A 19423-nucleotide genomic window follows, 5' to 3' on the forward strand; every position below is an offset into this window, starting at 1 on the left:
GCGTCATCTTGTCCCGCAAAAAACGAGCCGCCATACAGCAACATCAGCAAAAAAATAAAAAAGTTATAGTCCTCAGAATAAAGCGATGCAAAAATAATTATTTTTTCTATAAAATAGTTTTTATCGTATAAAAGCGCCAAAACATAAAAAAAATTATATAAATGAGGTGTCGCTGTAATCGTACTGACCCGAAGAATAAAACTGCTTTATCAATTTTACCAAACGCGGAACGGTATAAACGCCTCCCCCAAAAGAAATTCATGAATAGCTGGTTTTTGCTAATTCTGCCTCACAAAAATCGGAATAAAAAGCGATGAAAAAATGTCACGTGCCCGAAAGTGGTACCAATAAAAACGTCAACTCGTCCCGCAAAAAACAAGACCTCACATGACTCTGTGGACTCAAATATGGAAAAATTATAGCTCTCAAAATGTGGTAACGCAAAAAATATTTTTTGCAATAAAAAGCGTCTTTCAGTGAGTGACTGCTGCCAATCATAAAAATCCGCTAAAAAACCCGCTATAAAAGTAAATCAAACCCCCTTTCATTACCCCCTTAGTTAGGGAAAAATAAATATTTATTTCCATTTCCCCGTTAGGCTTAGGGCTAGGGTTAGGGCTAGGGTTAAGGCTACAGTTAAGGTAAAGGCTACAGTTAGGGTTAAGGCTACAGTTAGGGTTAAGGCTACAGTTAGGGTTAAGGCTACAGTTAGGGTTAAGGCTACAGTTAGGGTTAAGGCTACAGTTAGGGTTAAGGCTACAGTTAGGGTTAAGGCTACAGTTAGGGTTAAGGCTACAGTTAGGGTTAAGGCTACAGTTAGGGTTAAGGCTACAGTTAGGGTTAAGGCTACAGTTAGGGTTAAGGCTACAGTTAGGGTTAAGGCTACAGTTAGGGTTAAGGCTACAGTTAGGGTTAAGGCTACAGTTAGGGTTGGGGCTAAAGTTAGGGTTAGGGTTTGGATTACATTTGCGGTTGGGATTAGGGTTAGGAGTGTGTCTGGGTTAGAGGTGTGGTTAGGGTTACCGTTGGAATTCGGGTTAGGGGTGTGTTTGGATTAGGGTTTGTTATAATTGGGGGGTTTCCACTGTTTAGACACATCAGGGGCTCTCCAAACGCGACATGGCGTTCGATCTCAATTCCAGCCAATTCTGCGTTGAAAAAGTAAAACAGTGCTCCTTCCCTTCCGAGCTCTCCCGTGTGCCCAAACAGGAGTTTACCCCAACATATGGGGTATCAGCGTACTCAGGACAAATTGGACAACAACTTTTGGGTTCCAATTTCTCCTGCTACCCTTGGGAAAATACAAAACTGGGGGCTAAAAAATGTTTTGTGGGAAAAAATTTTTTTTTTTAATTTTCACGGCTCTGCGTTATAAACTGTAGTGAAACACTTGGGGGCTCAAAGCTCTCACAACACATCTAGATAAGTTCCTTAGGGGGTCTAGTTTCCAATATGGGGTCACTTGTGGGGGGTTTCTACTGTTTAGGTACATTAGGGGCTCTGCAGACCATTCCATCTAAGTCTGCATTCCAAATGGCGCTCCTTCCCTTCCGAGCCCTCCCATGCGCCCAAACGGTGGTCCCCCCCCCCACATATGGGGCATCAGCGCACTCAGGACAAATTGGACAACAAATTTTGGGGTCTAATTTCTCCTGTTACCCTTGAGAAAATACAAAACTGGGGGCTAAAAAATAATTTTGGGGGGAATTTTTTTTTTTTATTTTCACGGCTCTGCGTTAGAAACTGTAGTGAAACACTTGGGGCTCAAAGTTCTCACAACACATCTAGATAAGTTCCTTAGGGGGTCTAGTTTCCAATATGGGGTCACTTGTGGGGGGTTTCTACTGTTTAGGTACATTAGGGGCTCTGCAAACGCAATGTGATGCCTGCAGACCATTCCATCTAAGTCTGTATTTCAAATGGCACTCCTTCCCTTCCGAGCCTTCCCATGCGCCCAAACGGTGGTTCCCCCCCACATATGGGGTATCAGCGCACTCAGGACAAACTGCACAACAAATTTTGGGGTCCAATTTCTCCTGTTACCCTCGGGAAAATACAAAACTGGGGGCTAAAAAATAATATTTGTGGGAAAAAATTTTTGTTTTATTTTTACAGCTCTGCATTATAAACATCTGTGAAGCTCTTGGTGGGTCAAAGTGCTCACCACACATCTAGATAAGTTCCTTAGGGGGTCTACTTTCCAAAATGGTGTCACTTGTGGGGGGTTTCAATATTTAGGCACATCAGTGGCTCTCCAAACGCAACATGGCGTCTCATCTCAATTCCTGTGAATTTTGCATTGAAAAGTCAAACGGCGCTCCTTCCCTTCCGAGCTCTGCCATGTGCCCAAACAGTGGTTTACCCCCACATATGGGGTATCAGCGTACTCAGGACAAATTGTGCAACAACTTTTTGGTTCCAATTTCTTCTCTTACCATTGGGAAAATAAAAAATTGGGGGCGAAAAGATCATTTTTTTTCACAAAAATTATTTTTTATTTTTACGGTTCTGCATTATAAACTTCTGTGAAGCACTTGGTGGGTCAAAGTGCTCACCACACCTCTAGATAAGTTCCTTAGGGGGTCTACTTTCCAAAATGGTGTCACTTGTGGGGGGTTTCAATGTTTAGGCACATCAGTGGCTCTTCAAACGCAACATGGCGTCCCATCTCAATTCCTATCAATTTTGCATTGAAAGGTCAAACGGCGCTCCTTCCCTTCCGAGGTCTCCCATGCGCCCAAACAGTGGTTTACCCCCACATATGGGGTATCAGAGTACTCAGGACAAATTGTGTAACAACTTTTTGGTTCCAATTTCTTCTCTTATCATTGGGAAAATAAAAAATTGGGGGCGAAAAGATAATTTTTGTGAAAAAAAAATATTTTTTATTTTTACGGTTCTGCATTATAAACTTCTGTGAAGCACTTGGTGGGTCAAAGTGCTCACCACACCTCTAGATAAGTTCCTTAGGGGGTCTACTTTCCAAAATGGTGTCACTTGTGGGGAGTTTCCACTGTTTAGGCACATCAGTGGCTCTCCAAACGCAACATGGCGTCCCATCTCAATTCCAGTCAATTTTGCATTAAAAAGTCAAATGGCGCTCCTTCGCTTCCAAGCTCTGTCATGCGCCCAAACAGTGGTTTACCTCCACTTATGGGGTATCGGCGTACTCAGGACAAATTGTACAACAAGGTTTGGGGTCCATTTTCTCCTGTAACTCTTGGCAAAATAAAACAAATTGGAGCTGAAGTAAATTTTTTGTGAAAAAAAGTTAAATGTTAATTTTTATTTAAACATTCCAAAAATTCCTGTGAAACACCTGAAGGGTTAATAAACTTCTTGAATGTGGTTTTGAGAACCTTGAGGGGTGCAGCTTTTAGAATGGTGTCACACTTGGGTATTTTCTATCATATAGACCCCTCAAAATGACTTCAAATGAGATGTGGTCCCTAAAATAAAATGGTTTTGTAAAAATGAGAAATTGCTGGTCAACTTTTAACCCTTATAACTCCAAAATTGTGCTGATGTAAAGTAGACATGTGGGAAATGTTACTTATTAAGTATTTTGTGTGACATATCTCTGTGATTTAATTGCATAAAAATTCAAAGTTGGAAAATTGCGAAATTTTCTACATTTTCGCCATGTTTCCGTTTTTTTCACAAATAAACGCAGGTAATATCAAAGAAATTTTACCACTATCATGATGTACAATATGTCACGAGAAAACAAAGTCAGAATTACCGTGATCCATTGAAGCGTTCCAGAGTTATAACCTCATAAAGGGACAGTGGTCAGAATTGTAAAAATTGGCCCGGTCCATAACGTGCAAACCACCCTTGGGGGTAAAGGGGTTAAGCTATGGTAATCGGAGAAACAATGTTTTGGTATTTTGACTGCATCAAGGGCAAAGTCAGTGTGTATTTCTAAATCACCCAAAATTTTTGTTTGTTAAGGAGTTAAGGGTTAAAAGTTGACCAGCGATTTCTCATTTTTACAACATTTTCTTTTAGGGACCACATCAAATTCGAAGTCACGTTGAGGGTCTATATGATAGAAAATTCCCAAAAGTGACAACATTCTAAAAACTGCACCCCTCAAGGTGCTCAAAACCACATTCAAGAAGCTGATTAATCCTTTAGGTGCTTCACAGGAGTTTTTGGAATTTTTGTTTTTTAAAAAAATGAAAATTTTACTTTTGTTCACAAATAATTTACTTCAGATCCAATTTGTTTTATTTCCCACGGGTAACAGGAGAAATTGGACCCCAAAAGTTGTTGTACAATTTGTCCTGAGTACGCTGATACCCTATATGTGGGAGAAAACTACTGTTTCGGCACACATTGGGGCTCGGAAGGGAAGTAGTGATGTTTTGGAATGCAGACTTAGATGGATTGGTCTGCGGACGTCATGTTGCGTTTGCAGAGCCCTTGATGTGCCTAAACAGTAGAAACCCCCCACAAGTGACATCATTTTGGAAACTAGACCCTCCAAGGAGCTTATCTAGATGTGTTGGGAGAACTTGAACCCCCCCAAGTGTTTCACTAAAGTTTATAACGCAGAGCCGTGAAAATACAAAAATCTTTTTTTCCCCCACAAAAATGATTTTTTTTAGCCCCCAAATTTTTATCTTCACAAGGGTAACAGGAGAAATTGGACCTCAAAAGTTGTCTAATTTGTCCTTAGTACGCTGATACCCCATATGTTGGGGTAAACCACTGTTTGGGCGCACGGCAGGTGCTCGGAAGGGAAGGAGCACCGTTTGACTTTTTCAATGCAGAATTGGCTGGAATTGAGATCGGACTCCATGTCGTGTTTGGAGAGCCCCTGATGTGTCTAAACAGTGGAAACCCCTTCCAATTCTAACTCCAACACACCCCTAACCCCTAGATAGTTTTTGCATCACCATATTTTGAGAGCTATAATTTTTTCCATATTTTGACCTCATTCGTCATGTAAGGTCTTGTTTTTTTCAGGACAAGTTGACTTTTTTTTATTGGTACCATTTTGGGCACATTACATTTTTTGATCGCTTTTTATTACGATTTTTGGGAGGCAGAATGAACAAAAACCAGCAATTCATGAATTTCTTGGGGGGGGGGGGGGGGCGTTCGGTTACACCGTTCCGGATGTGGTAAAATTGATAAGGCAGTTTTCTTTGGGTCAATAAAGTGATGGCGATACCTCATTTATATCATTTTTTTGGCTCTTATACTATAAAAACTATTTTATATAAAAAATAATTGTTTTTGCATCGCTTTATTCTGAGAGCTATAACTTTTTATTTTTTTGCTCGTGACGCTGTATGGTGGCTCGTTTTTTTGTCGGACAAGATGATGTTTTCAGCAGTACCATGATTATTTATATCCGTCTTTTTGATCGCATGTTATTCCATTTTTTGTTTGGCGGTATAATGATAAAGCATTGTTTTGCCCTTTTTTTTTTCTTTACGGCGTTCACTGAATGGGTTAACTAGTGGGACAGTTTTATAGGTCGGGTCTTTACGGACGCAGCAATACTAAATGTGTACTTTTATTGTTTTGTTTTTTTATTTACATAAAGAAATGTACACTGCTTAAAAAAATAAAGGGAACACTAAAATACCACATCCTATACAGTGGGGCAAAAAAGTATTTAGTCAGTCAGCAATAGTGCAAGTTCCACCACTTAAAAAGATGAGAGGCGTCTGTAATTTACATCATAGGTAGACCTCAACTATGGGAGACAAACTGAGAAAAAAAAATCCAGAAAATCACATTGTCTGTTTTTTTAACAATTTATTTGCATATTATGGTGGAAAATAAGTATTTGGTCAGAAACAAACAATCAAGATTTCTGGCTCTCACAGACCTGTAACTTCTTCTTTAAGAGTCTCCTCTTTCCTCCACTCATTACCTGTAGTAATGGCACCTGTTTAAACTTGTTATCAGTATAAAAAGACACCTGTGCACACCCTCAAACAGTCTGACTCCAAACTCCACTATGGTGAAGACCAAAGAGCTGTCAAAGGACACCAGAAACAAAATTGTAGCCCTGCACCAGGCTGGGAAGACTGAATCTGCAATAGCCAACCAGCTTGGAGTGAAGAAATCAACAGTGGGAGCAATAATTAGAAAATGGAAGACATACAAGACCACTGATAATCTCCCTCGATCTGGGGCTCCACGCAAAATCCCACCCCGTGGGGTCAGAATGATCACAAGAACGGTGAGCAAAAATCCCAGAACCACGCGGGGGGACCTAGTGAATGAACTGCAGAGAGCTGGGACCAATGTAACAAGGCCTACCATAAGTAACACACTACGCCACCATGGACTCAGATCCTGCAGTGCCAGACGTGTCCCACTGCTTAAGCCAGTACATGTCCGGGCCCGTCTGAAGTTTGCTAGAGAGCATTTGGATGATCCAGAGGAGTTTTGGGAGAATGTCCTATGGTCTGATGAAACCAAGCTGGAACTGTTTGGTAGAAACACAACTTGTCGTGTTTGGAGGAAAAAGAATACTGAGTTGCATCCATCAGACACCATACCTACTGTAAAGCATGGTGGTGGAAACATCATGCTTTGGGGCTGTTTCTCTGCAAAGGGGCCAGGACGACTGATCCGGGTACATGAAAGAATGAATGGGGCCATGTATCGTGAGATTTTGAGTGCAAACCTCCTTCCATCAGCAAGGGCATTGAAGATGAAACGTGGCTGGGTCTTTCAACATGACAATGATCCAAAGCACACCGCCAGGCCAACGAAGGAGTGGCTTCGTAAGAAGCATTTCAAGGTCCTGGAGTGGCCTAGCCAGTCTCCAGATCTCAACCCTATAGAAAACCTTTGGAGGGAGTTGAAAGTCCGTGTTGCCAAGCGAAAAGCCAAAAACATCACGGCTCTAGAGGAGATCTGCATGGAGGAATGGGCCAACATACCAACAACAGTGTGTGGCAACCTTGTGAAGACTTCCAGAAAACGTTTGACCTCTGTCATTGCCAACAAAGGATATATTACAAAGTATTGAGATGAAATTTTGTTTCTGACCAAATACTTATTTTCCACCATAATATGCAAATAAAATGTTAAAAAAACAGACAATGTGATTTTCTGGATTTTTTTTTCTCAGTTTGTCTCCCATAGTTGAGGTCTACCTATCATGTAAATTACAGACGCCTCTCATCTTTTTAAGTGGTGGAACTTGCACTACTGCTGACTGACTAAATACTTTTTTGCCCCACTGTATATCACTGAATAAAATATTCCAGTTGCAAATCTTTATTCTTTACATAGTGGAATGTGTTGAGAACAATAAAACATAAAAATGATCAATGTAAATCAAAATTAATATCCCATGGAGGTCTGGATTTGGAATGATACTCAAAATCAAAGTGGAAAATCAAATTACACACTGATCCAACTTCAATGAAATCCAGACCTGGATTAAAGCATCCGCCAACTCCTGGACAGTCTGTGGTGCAACATGACATTGGTGGATGGTGCGAGACATGATGTCCCAGATGTGTTAAATCGGATTCAGGTCTGGCGAACGGGCGGGCCAGTCCGTAGTTTCAATGTCTTCATCTTTCAGGAACTGCTTACACACTCCAGCCACATGAGGTCTGGCATTGTCATGCATTAGGAGGAAGGCACTGAGAAGCCACCTCCCTGCAGGACCCCATGGCCATCTTGGATTCGGGGTTCTGCAGGCAGGGAGAACCTCAGAACAACGTGATCACATCGCGTTGTTCTGGGGGTCTGACGGAAGCACGCCGGGAGCCTCCTCCCTGTGCGATGCTTCTCCATGCCACCGCAACGCTGGGATTTTGACTTGACACTCCTGTTTAGCAAGAGGGTAGCTTATTCATATGACTGCATTCCTGGTACATTTTTTTAGGTTGCGGTTTTTCTAGATTACCTTTTCTTAATCCCCTCAACCACCTGTGGACACGGCTACTATATGGTATTCATACCCTCTGCTTTTAACCCCATTAATAGGCTGATGGACAATACATTACACTCACCTCCTAGTATTTAGGCTAAGTTCACACTGCGTTAGCAGCAGCCCGTTCAGCACATACGCTAACGGGCTGCTGTAACGCAAGTGCCGGCGTTTGCATCTCGCTAGCGCAGATAGAGCATCTGCTAGCTCTATCTGCGCTAGCAGTGACGGACCCGGAAACGCTGCAGCCTGCGTCTCGGGGTCCGTCACTCAATGACGGCACATCCCTAGCGCACGCCCATTGTGAGCATGCGCTAGCGATGCGTCCGACATTGCTTTCAATGGCGGCGTTACCGGACTACGTTACACCGCGTTATGCCGCGGTGTAAGGTAGTTTGTTTAACGTACCACCATAACGCAATGTGAACCTAGCCTAGGAAAGGGGTTATCTGACTGCTTACTACTCTTGGAGTATGTGAACTATATCAATCCACACAGGGTCAGCTGTGTAAGCTTTGGCTATATCACCCAATTTTGTAATATTGCATTTGGCTGTTCTTTTACACATAACTGTTATTTGATTGTTTTTACTACACGTTAGGTTAAGGATACATCAAGGTTATTAGGGCTAGCTGCTGACAAGAGGGGGCGCTGTACCGTACAAACTAAGTATGCCAACCTCCGCTGATAGGTAGAGCATCAATGAAGGAATTCTACGGCACATTAGCCCACACATTTTGTGATATGTTCCCTTGGTGGTTTTTGCCTTATAGCCCTATTTTCCAGGTCACCACCTGACAGCACCATGGAGGACGTCTTCTTATACACAGTGGGACAGGAAACCACGAGAGTATAAAAGGGCCCTCCCCCTACCACCCATCAGTGTTTTTCCTATTCCTCTGTGGATAGGAACGGCGAGAGTACGCCGACTGGCTCTGCACGGAGGGTGTGGATTGGCGGGCTCGGCCCTTTTTTCCCTGGCCACCTCAAGATCTCCGTAGGCTGAAACTCGACAGAGCGTCCCTCAGCTTACCAGTGTAGTGCTGCTCCTGGGGTACAGGTCGCTTCCTCCTCGTGGGGGCTCTCGACTGATGACATCGCCCCGGGTGTTCCCGCATCCTGGGCCGCCTCTGTGGGCATAATGTTTCTTTATGCGACCGGACGGAAATCATCGCGGAAGATCACTGGATGCCGCATGCTGCAGCCTGGTGATAACACTTTCGGGTTGCGGTCAGCAGTGGGCGTGGCAGTGTCTCCTCCTCCTCAGTACTGGATGGAGGAATGTTTCCGCGGCAGGTCGGTGAGCACGGCAGCAGCGCTCCAACACAGAACACCAGCGTCATGGGAAATAAGGTAAACGGGGGGGTTGTGCTTGGCGTCTTCTGTCGAACCTGTCATTGAGGACACCGCTAGGCTGTAGGAAAGCTAGGGGCATGTGAGTACCCAGAAGAATGGGTTATCTCCTAATCCCCATCAGGGTGCAGCCGCCTAAAACAGTGAAACTTCTGTTTTATATGGTGCTTCTACCGCTACAGACAAAAAAGAAGTTAAAAAGTCTGGGAAATATAGGAAGTGTCCCATGTGCACCATAAGGTTAAAGGATTTGTGGCAAAAACCCCTCTGTGACGCATGCATCCAGCCGCATTGTGGGAGAAGAACAAGCCTCCCTTATGACAAACATGAGGGCTATGATCAGAGAGGAGGTGCAAGCGTCCGTTTCTGGTATTGTTGTTCCTCAACCCACGCTGTCCGACCAGTCCAGGAAAAGAATGAGGGATTCTGTCTCTTCTTCTTCAGAGAGGGGCCTTGTACGAGTCTAATCTGGAGGACGATGAGTATAGAGATCCTCCAGAGAGAGGGAAGAGATACTTATTCTCTTCTATGGACACAGACGAGCTGCTAGAAGCAGTAAGACGCACTATGCAGACTGAGGAACCCCCAACAACTTGCTCAGTACAGGATGAGATGTTCGGGGGCTTACGTTCTCAAACCTCAAAAGTCTTTCCGGTGAACCCCCATATTCGCGTTGTGATTTTGGAAGAATGGGAGGAGGCGGAAAAACGCGTAACTATTCCTAAGGACTTTAGACTTTGTCTTCCGTTTGACCGGGAGGTGGTCAAGGACTGGGTAGACATTCCTAAAATAGACATTCCTTTGGCCAGAGTCTCTAGGAGAACTACCATTCCCTTTGAAGACTCCTAACCTGAAGGAGCCTATGGATCGGAAGGCAGATGGGCTCTTGAAAAGAACCTGGGAAAGTTTGGCAGCTGTTATACGTGCACATAAAGCAGCAACGTCAGTGGCACCATCTATGCATTTATCGATAGACGATCTGGCGGATTAATTGTCAGCCAAAACCCCTAGAGAGACTATACTGAAATCCATACCCCTTCTAAAACTGGCAACCGATTTTTTAGCAGATGCTTCTGCAGAATCGGTGAGATTCAATGCTAGGAGTCAATCTTTGTCAAACGCGGCCAGAAGAGCCATCTGGCTTAAAATCTTGTCAGGGGATATGCATTCTAAGAATAAACTTTGTGCTATTCCATTCTCAGGGGGAAGAGTGTTTGGGCCGGTTCTCGATGATATTTTAGAGAAGGCCTCAGATGAGAAAAAAGGGTTTCTGGAAGAAAAACAAAAAATTTCAGCCATTTCGTAGACCCCGTTTTGGTCAGAGAACAGACTACAGGGGGAAAGGGAAACAAGGAAGGTGGGGCTATCCCAAAGGGGAGATACTAGAGCCAGGGGTAAATATACCACCGTCTCAGGTTCAAGTTCAGGGTATGACAGGAAATGACGCCACCAGAGTAGGGGGGCGCCTGACCAGGTTCCTAAAGGGTTGTGAAAGAGTAACTACAAGCCCTTGGGTTCTGCAGCTGATCTCCAAGGCATACAAAATAGATTTCTCCTCTTTACCCCCACAAAAATTCCTGATATCCAGCTCCCTTCTAGTTTCAACCTCTCCCATGTGGGTAGAAATTCAGGACCTCCTGAAAACAGAGGCAGTTATTCCGGTACCTCCCCTGGAGTTAGGACAGAGTTTCTATTCACGTTTTTTTTCCTATAATAAAACCTTCCGGAGAATCAAGAACTATTAAAAACCTCAGACATCTAAACACATGGGTGTAAGATACAAGAGGTTCAAAATGGAATCTATAAAGTCCACGATTCCCCTCTTAGGAAAAGGGGTGGTAATATGTACTCTAGATCTAAAAAGTGCATATTACCACGTCCCGATTTACCCAGGCCATCAAAAATAACTCAGGTTTGCAGTGGAAAAAGAAGGCAGCATTTTCCACTATCCTTTTCGTTGCCTACCATTTGGCCTAGCCTCAGCCCCAGGGTTTTCACAAAGCTTATGGTTGAGGTGGTAGCCTACCTGAGAAATCAGGACATCACTGTTGTCCCTTACCTGGACGACTTTTTGGTGGTAGCAGATACTGTAGGCCAGCTCAGGACAGACTGTCAGTCTTTGATCTCCACATTACAGAATTTGGGGTGGATCGTAAATTGGTCAAAATCCAATCTAGTACCCAAACATAGAATAAAATTTCTTGGAGTCATGTTGGACTCAAGTATAAGAACGTCCTTCCTAACAGAAGAGAAATTGTCCTGAATAGTAAACAGAATCCGTCATTTCACAAAGGACCGGGTCTCCATCAGAGATGCCATGAAGATCCTGGGGCTGATGATGGCCTGCATACCCTGTGTGAACTGGAGCCAGTTTCACTCTCGACGACTTCAACAGGCGATCCTCGCATCCTGGAACAGAAAGTAATACGCATATCCCCTCAAGTCAAGACCTCCTTGTATTGGTGGACAATTCCCAGGAACCTTCGGAAAGGAGTTCCTTGGATTCATTCTCCCGAAGTCATAGTCACCACAGACGCGCAAGGCTGGGGAGGACATGTCCAGGAAACATATTACCAGGGAAAATGGAGTCTGAAGGACAGCAGGGAATCATCGAACTACAGAGAGCTACCCGCAGTCTAGAAAGTCCTATCCTCCACCCATTCCTTTATGAAAAAAAAAACATGCATGTGAAAATACTGTCAGACAACACACCAGTAGCCTTCCTTCGTCATCAAGGTGGTCCGAGGCACTTTGCACTGCAGCAGCTGGCAGAGCAGATCTTCAGATGGGCAGAGAAGAGAGTGCTATCAATCTCGGCGGTGCACCTGGAGGGCACCAGAAACCAGGTTGCGGACTTCCTGAGCAGGAAAAGTGATGTCAACGGAATGGGAATTGAATGACTAAGTGTTTAGGAAATTATGCAAATGTTGGGGGAAACCAGACTTAGACTTTTCCGCAGTCAGACAGAATGCAAAGGTCAGAACTTTCTACTCTCTGAACCCTCTAAAGGGCCCAGCTGGGATCGATGCGCTTTCACAGTCATGGAGCAGAGGCCTGTTATACGCGTTCCCTCCGCTTGCGTTAATATCAAGAGTTCTCAGGAAAATGTCCGAAGACCAGGAGAAGTTTGTTCCCCTTACTAAAGAAAATGTCAGAGGAAGAACCCTTCTTTCTCCCCTGAAGAAGAGACCTTCTCCGTCAGGGACCTATTCTACACCAGAATCCAGAAACCCTCCGGTTATCAGCCTAGATCCTGAACGCCAGGTCCTATAATCAAAGGGTCTGTTGGACGAAGTTATTTCTACTCTACAAGCAAGCAGGAAGCCAGTAACTTCTGCAATTTATAAAGAAAATTGGGGGAAAATGACAGTCGATACTGAACACCCTAATATTCCCAGGATCTTTGACTTCTTGCAATCAGGTTTTAGAGCAGGTCTTAGTCCCAGTACCTTAAAGGTACAGGTGGCGGCCCTTAGTGTCTTCTATGACTCTACCTTTTTATCTCATCCCTGGATAAGTCGGTTTTCCAGAGCAATTGCGAGATTAAAACCATTGATAAGGAAAATTGTCCCACCATGGGAACTAAATTTAGTCCTTAACCAACTGTGCAGACACCCGTATGATTTAGAACGGAAGCTAGATATTAGTAATCTGTCCCTAAAAACTGCATTTCTCTTGGCCATCACGTCAGCGAAGAGACTAGGAGAGCTCCAGGCTCTTTCTATACAGGATCCTTATTTGCAGGTTTTTAATGACAGGTTGGTTTTGAAACTTGATCCAGCCTTTCTCCCGAAAGTGGTCTCGGATTCGAATATGAATCAGGAGGTCATACTTCCCTCTTTTTTTCAATGGCCTAAAAATCAGAAAGAGAGTTTCTATCATAACCTGGACGTGAGAGAAACGGTCCTTAAATACTTAGAAGTAACCGGACCCTGGAGGCAAGATAATCTTTGTTCAGTTTAGGGGCCCAAACAAAGGTAAAAAAGCATCTAAATCTACTATTGCGAGGGGTCTTAAATCCACAATTATTTTGGCCTATAAAACTCAGGGAAGTATCATGGGCAGAGAGAGGGGGGGCTTCAGCAGGTCAGATTTGCAACTCCGCATCTTGGTCTAGTCTCAGTACCTCCTCCAAACACTATAAACAAACTAGATGTGATGTCGACACAATTCGGGTTCGGCAGGAAGGTACTCCAAGCAGTAGTCCCACCCTAAGAACCAATCTCCTTTGGTACTTCGCAATGGTGCTGTCAGGTGGTGACCTGGAAACCAGTAATTAGACCTATCGGTAATTGTATTTCCAGGAATCCATCCTGACAGCACTGTTAGTTTCCCTCCCTATGCTAATCGTTTAATACTAATGTGATGTAACATTTGTGTCTTGATTTATTGTGTGAATAAAATTATTTTTTTTGCATCCATCCTGAGGTGTTACTTTGGAAAATAACTGATGAGTGGTAGGAGGAGGGCCCTTTTATACTCTCATGGTTTCCTGTCCCACTGTGGATAAGAAGGACGTCCTCCATGGTGCTGTCAGGATGGATTCCTGGAAATACAATTACCGGTAGGTGTAATTACCGTTTTTTTTTCATACTTTGCATTGTTTGCCGTACATCTGGTTAACCTAAACTTGTGAAACTCAACACTTCCTAATAAAAGTTACATTTTAAGGGCTCTTTTTTTGTTTTTTTGCTGCCCGACTGGGAGCCCTACTTACACAAGCAACCCAACAGATGGAGACCCAACTTGGAGTCTCCACATTTATAAAAAAAAATGTCACTCACCACTAAAGTGGCGTCAATTTCCATAGAGTAGAAACCGTATTATAAACCTCTGACACACCTTCCACCACAGGCAGCCCACCAGATGCAGACCCAACTTTGTCTCCACGTTTAAAAAAAAAAAAAAAGTTATAACAGCAGCAGTAGCAACATCAGGCACATGAGACACCACAAAGATGGCACAGACTGCAATAATGCATGATCAAAACGGCATCATCACCTAGTCCGCCCAATCTGCAATTGGGGTGCAAGATTCATCGGAGATTCAAGACTTGTTCATTTTGATGAAAGTTAGTGCTTGGAAAGCAAGCACATTAGATACCAACTACCCCCCATCCTTCCTTTCAGTCTACGGCCTGAACTAAATGTACAGGTGGTTTATAGAAGCCACATGTATTTTAACAATCTCTGGTTCCTATTTTATTCATATTTATAATAGTTATAGTGATTAGGCAGATTTATGCATAATTTATCAATAAGTCATATTTCTCTCACAATATTTCTCACAATGACTTTATAATTTGTTTATCTAATCCAGATTTTCCATTTGGTTTCCATTTAATACCATGTCTCTCTAAATAAATTATACTAGAGAGATTTTTGAATAAAATGTATCTATTGAAAGGCAATTAATCCCTTGGAAATGGTTATTGATATTATAGTGTTTGAGGGCGGTGGTTCTAAGCAGGGTGGATTTGATTTAAATCTAACTGATTTAAATCACGATTTAAATCACTAGTCAGTAAGGCTTGATTTAAATCAAAGTTTCTACCTAACTGAATTTGACTCCGCAGAGGTCCCAGCCTCTTCTTCACGGCATAAATGTTACAACAGTTGAGAAAAAGACCTTAATCCTATTGTTCTACAAACCTATGAATACAGAATCAACCCCTTCAGTGCCAAGTCCAAGAAGTTAGACAATATGTTTCTGATTGTTTGGAGTGGAATAGATCTGCACAACACAAGAAGAATGTGAATCTAAGTGTGAGGAGGAAGAAGGGCAAGCAGACAAGAAAATGAAAGTGAAACTTTGAGCACAATACTGCAGCATAGCCACAGACAGACAAGTCTGGATCTGTTTGTGTGTACGATCTGAGGTTTATTACATTCTTTCCTTATAATGGCAGCAGGCCGTAAAAGAGACCCAGTTTGGGAATATTTTAATGAAGCTCCTTCGCCTATCGGTAAGGCAGGCATGCGTGCAAAATGCAAACGATGCAACAAAGAGATGCAAGGCCTGGTGGCGCGAATGAGGCAACATCATGAGAAGTGCGGTGATGAAGATTTTGCAGTTCTGAGAACTGCGTAAGTAAAGCGAGCGTCTGTGATAATATAGGAGAGAAACTGCCCACTAATCCTACAGAAACCTCTGGAAGAGCATGGCATTGTGAATGTTACACATATACAGCCTTTATTCTACTGAGTTAAACAACTCAGCTTTATCTCATGATGGAAGAACCTTTGGATGGTAAAATATTTTCCTCAAAAAGCAGTTTATTAAAAAAAATCCGATTTTTTTTTTTTTTTTTTTTTTTTTTTTAAAACAAAAACAAAAAAAAACAACTGATTTTTATCCACCCTGGTTCTAAGTCAGCACAAGGGTAGTGCATGTCAAGATATTATATGAAATGTAACATTATTTTGTAGCTTGCCTGTTAGACCCATGCTGCAGGCTAAAAAAAAACCCTTCTCTGTGTTTCTGCTGTGTGTAGAAGAGGTTTTTATTGCTTCTTGCTGCAAATACCAGGTTTGGAGCGACTTACTCCTCTGCTCCCACCAAAGCCGCTGTAGTTGCAATAGACAATTGTACCAGCTGAAACTGGTCTGATCTCTCTTTTAAAACATGAGGCTCTTTGTCCTAAACTTGTAAGATTCTGGGCCACCGATTTGGGCTAGAAAAATAAGTATATCTTGCTAACCTCCATCGGCAGATCTATCCGCCACTGTAAGCCTGAGCCTCTTGTTCCAGCAGGGACAGAGTACGGATTTCTCCGGAACTGGATGTCCCCATTAGCCCAAATTTGGTTTCATTGGAAAGCCAATGGTAAAATAAGAAGAAAGCTGGGTGTGTTATGATTCTGACATGTTTGGGAACGAAAATACGAGACTTATAAGAATTCGAGTTAAATTTGGTAAGTCTGAAGAGAGAGGACGGACTAGGTAAACCAACCCCTTTATTGATGTCACAAGGCTGGGGTTTAAAAGTCTCTACCCTTAACCCAGCCTTCAGTCTGAGTTTTTTACATGAGGAGCTGTTTCTAATTCGACCTCCTGATGCACTGGGACATTTGGAGTTTTGCCTACCAGCATGGTTTTGCCTGAAATGAACTCAGAACATGTGAGTTTTACCTATTCTCATTTAATCCCTTTATTTTATAATTACTTTGTACATATTTTCAATTGTCTCATATTGTAACATCTTTATATAACTTTTTATAAACACTGCCTTAAATCTTTTATGGAGTATAATATTTAAAATGCTAGATTCGTTCTTCTGCTCTAAAACGTACCCTAAGTCTTCTGAAGGGAATTACGCTACTGTTTTGGGTTAGCTTCGGACCCGTTTAAACAAAGCTAGTGGCAGCAAACCGTGTTCTGGGTATTTGGGAGTCATTGTAGCGACGGCGGCGTTGATAATTATTGTTCATGCCTGAGTGGGAGTAGTTATCGCCTCGCTGCAGCGTGCCCAATAGCCAGTACATAGCAGGCAGCCTTTCTGGCAACTAATTACCCTAGGTGCAGTACCTAATCTGACCTGAGGGTAAGGGGGGCGCCAGAGAGCTGCAAGTTCAAGCAGAACTGTAAAGCGGGATATACATAAATCCCTACAGTTTGTGGTATATTGAAGAGCAGTGGGATAACTAGAATAAGCCCCTGCTGTAAACTAAGAGGTCCATAGACTTGTGTGTTTTTTTTTCATCACATTGTAGCAGTGGAGGGATAACTAAGATAAGTCCCCTTGCACATGTGATAGCCGTCTGTTGGCCTTAAGTCACCCCGATCCGTGACGTGGGGGTGACGGTCACGGTGTGAATTATGACAGTGCAAAACACACAGCGGGGTGCATGGGCAGCGCCTACATATGGAGCAGCAAACATGAGGCTGTAACCCTGACGGAGTGCATTACACTTTCAAATGCGTTGGTTGTTTTTTGGCCTCAGTGAGTCTCCGTAGGCCAGTGACGTCGCATGCAGTGTCGGCCATCTTCTTTCTGTGTAACCAGAGAAGCCACCAGCCGGAGACATCTCTGGCTCTACACGGAACAGCAGCACCTCCCTAATTTTTGTGTATGCTCACTACCTAGACCGCTCTGAATACTAACCATTCCTGCTCCGCAAGGACATACGAGGCGTCTTTTGCCAATTCCACGGCTGTCAAGTGGGGCCTACCTGCTGTCCATTCGGGCCATTTAACCAACTGAAAGGTACTCTGAATCACACTTTGGGATCTATAAGGTACATGAATCCGGGAATGTGCAATATTTAAATACTAAACATCAAAGCACATTGGGGCACCCTATGAGGGATCACTCTGTGAGTGATACAAAACCGTACGTAGTGGCTGTTTGCTATATTATCCAATTAGTACAGTGAGGGTTGACTGATAGGTAATCTGTTCGGCATATGTACCGGTAATGTGTATTAATCAGTAGTTTGTGGTTGCCAGTCAATATGAATAGTTAATTGAGCTAGTAGGTAACTCTGTCCAGGCACTTGAAGCGCAGTGTTTCTAACTGTTGATCAATCTTTATTTATTTGACGGAACAGGCACAGCATCTGTCTGAAATACCAGCAGCACTTGTCCTTCTCCAGGTGTAGTGCCAGTGTGTTTTATCATCTTATTGTTTAATTCAGGAATTGTTCCCCCCCCCCTGTTCTGCATGCTTTAATTGTATATATTTAATAAAATAAAATAAAAATTTGCAATTGTTTAGACATGTACACACTTCTCAGCTTGTGGCGTGGGGTGCGCTTGCTAGGGTTAATTTAACTCCTCTCGCTCAATCCAGCGCTCAATCTCTGTTTCAGGCTGTAAAGTGAGCACAGCCCACACACTCCAGTTTCTTAACGCATGCTGCCACCACTCATCAAACACATGGGCTGATGAGCCCACAAAATATATTAGTCACCCCGACAATCGAAAGGTCTCACACTCTTAAAAGCTGTACGTTGTTTACATCATACAAGGCTCAAACTTATTAAAGATTTTAAGCGTTGATATACAAATATACCATGCTCACAATAAAAATATGTAAAAACTAATATAAAATAAAAAGGGACAAATGACAGCAATAACTAAACGTTTTCGTCTACAATTATCTTCATTTTTCCTGAGGGAGAAATAAATTGTGTATTCCGTCAGCATATGCAATCTTTGAAGTTAAGGCTTCAGGAACTGAGCCGCTATGTTTGACACCTGCAGGATTTTTCGAGGAGACCCCCCTTTATTCTCAGTTCCTGCAAGAGCAAGCAAATGTACTCTCCTGTGTGTAGATACAGTGTGTGTATCCAACATTAACTAGTTATTGTGTAGTTTCCTTTACAATTACCGTACATACTCGAGTATAAGCTGACCCGAGTATAAGCCGAGGCACATAATTTTGCCACGGAAAACTCTGTAAGCTTATTGACTCGAGTATAAGCTGGGTATGCATTGTCCCCTCATCCCCCTGTCCTGCTATGTGTGGCTTCCTATCCCCCCCCCCCAGCAGTCTCCTGGGTGTATGCATGGCTCAGCGTCCTCCCCCTTCTATGCATGGCTCAGCATCCTCCTCGTCCTCCCCCCTTGTATGCATGGCTCAGCGTCCTCCCCTTCTATGCTATGCATGGCTCAGCGTCCTCCCCCTTGTATGCTATGAATGGCTCAGCGTCCTCCCTCTTCTATGCCTGGCTCTGCGTCCTTCCCCGTCATACTCGCCCTCCTTGCGTGGTCCCTGCATCTCCCTTGTCCAGCACCGGCAGCTCTCCTCTCCTTTTCTCAGCCGTCACGTGGTACCGCTCATTAAGGTAATGAACATATGCTCCATGCCTACGAGAGTGGAGACGCGTATATATTCATTACCTTAATGAGCTGTACCATGTGACCGCATGGTCATTACCATCAATCACAATCCATCGAATTTTTTAAAAAACCGGATCCGTCGCAGATTGTGAAAAACTGATGCGACGGATCCATTTTTTCTCGGGATCCGACTTGCTGATCCGGGTAATTGGATCCTAAAAAATCGGAGCATGCTCAGTTAAAAAACAAAAAACGGAATCAGTCTCCAGATTCCATCATTTGACGGATCCGGCGCCATAGGCTTCCATTCTAGCAAACGAAGGACGGCGACGGATTCATCGCTGTCCATTTTTTTGACAGACACAAAGCG

General features: G+C 43.3%; 1 protein-coding gene across 3 annotated transcripts in view; it reads left to right on the plus strand.

Annotated features, from left to right (window-relative positions):
* The window catches only part of TAF5L (TATA-box binding protein associated factor 5 like), a 118331-nt gene that overhangs the window by 97875 nt on the left and 1033 nt on the right, over positions 1–19423 (plus strand). The gene's annotated exons all lie outside the window — the stretch shown is intronic.

Source organism: Ranitomeya imitator, chromosome 5 (assembly GCF_032444005.1).
Source record: "Ranitomeya imitator isolate aRanImi1 chromosome 5, aRanImi1.pri, whole genome shotgun sequence".
NCBI lineage: Eukaryota > Metazoa > Chordata > Amphibia > Anura > Dendrobatidae > Ranitomeya > Ranitomeya imitator.